A 5,203-nucleotide genomic window follows, 5' to 3' on the forward strand; every position below is an offset into this window, starting at 1 on the left:
TGTTCTGCGGCTCGGCGTAGCGATAAGAACAGTGAGGCTCCGGCGCACCAGTTGCGGGTGAAAGCGGTGTAGCTTTAGGCCGATTCGTATATGAAATGAGTCAAAAAGAGATTGCAAAGTTGTTGCCGGTGTTAGCAGAGTACCTAATTCAGTGATGCTGGGGTTTATCTTCCTTCAGCTCCTACGTGAAACATCCAGTTTAAGCCGCGGAGCCCTTCTTAGGGGAACCCGGGAATTAATGGCAAGCTTGTGTTTCAAGTCAGCCCTGTTTCCAAGGCAGTCGGTACAACAGTTTGAGTAGAGGACACAGTTTATTCTGGTACAAGTAACTGGACTGTTTTTTCTGTCTCCATATACAACAGCATGGCAGCTTATCCGGATTTAATACTGTCAAGAGAGTTTATTCTCTGCGTAAGCAAAGTTAGCAGCTGCAAAACGACCATGGCCTCGCTGCTTGCCAATCTGTGCTACAGCCTGGGAAAAGCAAGTTGCCACTGTCACTGAAGCTGCTGCAAGATAGGCGCTGTGCAAGATAGCAATTATTCCTGTAAGAGAAAACTGCATGGCCTCTCTCCTGCCATCATCAGCTGCTGCTCTCACCCCCTCCCCTGTCTGCCCCTTCTCCAAAACCATGAGCGACCCAGCGCTTTTTTCTCTTCGTTTTGTCCATATGGACGAGGAGTCTTGATCTAGGTCTGGCTGTAAGATGGTGCTTGTGACTGTTACTGCGTAGGAAGGAAGTGAAGCAACCCAGCAGCAGAAATAACAGCTATGTCAACAGGGCTGTTTCTTCAGACTGTGTAATCATCTAAAGCAATATTGAAAACGACCACTACCTTAGTTATAATCTTGATGTAAAATCTAAGACTTGTGATCTAAGCTATTTCTTGGACAGAAATAGTTGTCAAATCTGACCGATTTTGTTCCTCCATGGAATATATATAAATTTCAGTTTTGGTTAATGATCAAATAACCATGTGTTTCACATTTTGCTGGAATGGTACATATGTGCATTCCCAAATTTATATAGCCATTTGGTAACAGGTGAAATTAAATCGACATTAAAAGTTGTATTTCTTGCTACGAAAGCCAAACATTGAGTATGCTAGACCAATGTCTACTTTCTTTTTGAGTGACAAGTCTCTGTAGAAATAAAATTCCTACTCCTATGAATGAAGTCTAGTGGATAAGCCTATGAATTTTCCAGATATTCTTTTATAAATCCCAAGGCATTCCCTGCTGGTTTGAAAACAATAGCAATAATGAGTGATGCCGTATTTTTTTGTACAGTAAGAATGTGCTATGGTCCACAGCGGATACTGGAACAAGAAGCAACAACACTGTCCTAAAGTCAGTTTTCCCTGAAGTAAGTTCCATGATTGCTGACAAGCTGATACGTGACTATGAGTTATATTTTCTTTGTTGAGGTGTGATTCATACTGTCCAAAAGGCTGAAAAGTTAGGATTTATCTTGGTTTTAGTTTAGACACCATCACCAGTCACAGTTGTCTCACTGAACTGTGTATTTTACTAACTTCTTCCATGTTCTTATTATAGGTAAAGTTCCATTCAAATGTTAGCACATTCCCATGGAAACCATTCTTGTTCATTCAAAAGAATTGCTTTGAAAATCTACACAGTGCTGGTAAAATCAGAAATGTTGGATACAAATTTTGCAGTAAAATTCATAATAGCTGTTGGTCTGACATGTTTCCAAAGCTATCATGGTGTTCCAGTGCAGCTGAACTCATATTCCTTTGTAGAGGAGTATCAAGAGTTATTTGCTGGTTATCCTGCTCCACCAGAATTGGATAATCTGGTTGCCTGAGCTGCCAGAGTTTAATGTTTTAACTGAACCATCTGAAATATACACAGTAGGTACTGGATAGTCACAGTCTAGATGTTGCTGCATGTCATATTTTCTCAGTGTTTTTTTGTTGTGGGTTTTGCTTTTTTTTATTACTAGTTGAGGGATTTGGAGTCCCAATGAAAAAATACTATTTGTATCAGAGAGTATTCTCCTGAATCAAAATAATAAATCCTGGAAATGGTCTATGTTCAGTCCCCTACATTTTAGTAGAAAAAGTCTACTTTTTCTGAATTTGGGGTTGAATAATTTGGATGCTGTTTTGAGGTCAATGATTAATGAAGTCATTAGACTGACACACAAGATTATGGTATCCATGTTGATTTATCATTTCACACAAAGCATGACCACAGCTCTTCTTGCCGTAGCACGTGGCAACTTGGAAAAAAATTCAAATGGCAATAGTAGCGTGTACTCTGGTGTACCAAAACTCCCTGGCAGTGGAAGAAGAATAAGGAAAATGACAAAATAATGTGGCTGAGAAAACTGCCTTTTGACATGTCCTGATTTCTCCACACACAGAAATTTGAGTATTTCATAAAGTTTCCTTGATGACCAACGGCCTTTTATTCACCTCATTACAGCGGTGTCTCCTCTGCTAGCTAATGGGGTTGAGGAAGACTCAAAAGATTTCCCTGTCAGTCCTTCTACCCTGGTATTTCTGTTTCATTGGTTAGAAGTCCTCTTAAAACATGGATGTACTACTTAAATATTCTTGCTCCTATTCACTTCCTCTTGCTGTATCTTGATACCACAAGTTTATGAAACACCATATCACAACCTGTAATGAGAGAAGTAATGACAGGAAACTACAAAAGCTGTTGAACAGTCCCCCTTGCTCATTTCTTCAGGTTTACCTTTTTTTTTAATAACACTTAAAGATTGACTTATATGTGTGAACCTTTCTGTGCACATGATTTGTAAAGCTTCATCCCGTTACAGTTTATCATAGAACCTTTGGGTTGGAAGGGACCTTTAAAGGTCATCTAGTCCAAGCCCCATGCCATGGGCATGGAGATCTTCAACTAGATCAGTCAACTTGCTCAAGCTGTATCCAAACCGACCTTGAATGTTTCCAGGGATGGGGCATCAATCACCTCTGTGGGCAACCTCTGCCAGTGTTACACCACTATCACTGTGAAAATGTCTTCCTTCCCAGTCTCAATCTACCCTCTTTTAGTTTAAAACCATTACCACTTGTCCTATTGCAACAGGCCCTGATAAAAAGTCTCTCCCCAGCTTTCTCAGAAGCCCCCTTTAAGAACTGGAAGGCTGCAGGAAGGTCTCCGCGGAGTCTTCTCTTCTCCAGGCTGAACAACCCCAACTCTCTCATCCTTTCCTTATAGCAGAGGTGTTCCACCCCTCTCATCATTTTGGTGGCCCTCCTCTGACCCCACTCCAACAGGTCCATGTCTTTCCTGTGCTGAGGGCTCCAGAGCTGGACACAGGACTCCAGGTGGGGTCTCAGCAGAGCAGAGTAGAGTAGAGGGGCAGAATCCCCTCCCTTGACCTGCTGGCCATGCTGCTTTGGATGCAGCCCCAGTATAGGGTTGGCCTTCTGGGCTGCGAGCGCACGTTGCCAGCTCATGTCCAGCTTTCCATTCCCCAGTACCCCCAAGTACTTCTTGGGTGGGCTGTTCTCGATCCCTTCATCCCCCAGCCTGTACTGATACCAGGCTTGCCTCGACCCAGTTGTAGGTCCCTGCACTTGGCCTTGTTGAAGGTCATGAAGTCACAGAGGCCCATTTCATGAGCTTCTCCAGGTCCCTCTGAATGGCAGCCCATCCCTCAGGTGTGTCAACTGCAGTATAGGGTTGGCCTTCTGGGCTGCGAGCGCACGTTGCCAGCTCATGTCCAGCTTTCCATTCCCCAGTACCCCCAAGTACTTCTTGGGTGGGCTGTTCTCGATCCCTTCATCCCCCAGCCTGTACTGATACCAGGCTTGCCTCGACCCAGTTGTAGGTCCCTGCACTTGGCCTTGTTGAAGGTCATGAAGTCACAGAGGCCCATTTCATGAGCTTCTCCAGGTCCCTCTGAATGGCAGCCCATCCCTCAGGTGTGTCAACTGCACCACTCAGCTTGGTGTCACTTGCAAACTTGCTGAGGGTGCACTTGATCCCACTGTCTATGTTCTTGAGAAAGATATTAAACAGTACTGGTTCTAATACAGAGCCCTGAGGGACACCGTTCGTCACCTATTTCCATCTGGACATTGAGCCATTGACTTGGTGCAACCACCCAATCAGTTCCTCATCCACCCAACAGTCCACCCAGCAAATACATCTCTCTCCAATGTAGAGAGAAGCATGTTGTGGGGGACCGTTTCAAAGGCTTTACAGAAGTCCAGATAGATGACATCAGTGGCTCTTCCCTTGTCCACTGCTGTGGTCACTCCATCCTCGAAGGTCACTAGGTTGGCAGACAGGACTTGCCCTTGGTGAAGCCATGCTGGCTGTCTCAAATCACCTCCCTGTTCTCCATGTTGCCTTAGCATAGCTTCTAGGAGGATCTGTTCCATGTTCTTCCCAGGCACAGAGGTGAGGCTGACAGATTGGTAGTTCCTAGGGTCCTTCTTGCTACCCTTTTTAAAAAAGGGTGCAACATTTCCCTTGTTCCAGTCTGCAGGGACTTCACCTGACTGCCAGGACTTTTCAAATACCAAGAGTGGCTTTCCTCATCTTGCAGTCCATCTGCTCGAGAGGTGTGGGATGAGAAACTGCCGGTGTGGACTGAGGCAAAGAAGCTGTTGAGTACTGCAGCCTTCTCCTCATCCTTTGTCACCAGTCTGCCAGTCTTGCTCATCAGGGTGGTTATGCTTTCTTTGACCTTCCTTTTCTGGCTGACATACCTGTAGAAGCCCTTCTTGTTACTCTTTGCATCCCTTGCCAAGTTCAGCTCCAGCTGTGCCTTGGTCTTCCTGATCCCAGCCCTACACAACTGGGCAGTGTCCCTGTACTCTTCCCAGGATGCCTGTCCCTGCCTGTCCCTCCTGTGCATTTCCTTCTTGCCCTTTAGTTTGCCCAGCAGGTCTCCACTCTTAAACCTGGGGATCAAGAGCTCCCACACTCTGTGGAAAGCGTCCTTAGAGATCTGCCAGCTCTGTTCTGCTCCATTGTCCCTGAGGGCAGTTTCCCAGGGCGTCATGTTGCCTAACTCCCTGAAGAACTAGAAGTTTGCTTTCCTCAAATTCAGGGTCCTCACTTTACTCTTCATCCAGCCTATATCCCTCAGTACTGTGAACTCCACCAATGCTTGACCAGTGCTTCCCAGGCTGCCTACAATCTTGACATCACCAATAAGCTCACGCGTGTTGGTGACCAACAGGTCCAGTATGGC

Source organism: Phaethon lepturus, unplaced genomic scaffold (assembly GCF_000687285.1).
Source record: "Phaethon lepturus isolate BGI_N335 unplaced genomic scaffold, ASM68728v1 scaffold9526, whole genome shotgun sequence".
NCBI classification, from domain to species: domain Eukaryota; kingdom Metazoa; phylum Chordata; class Aves; order Phaethontiformes; family Phaethontidae; genus Phaethon; species Phaethon lepturus.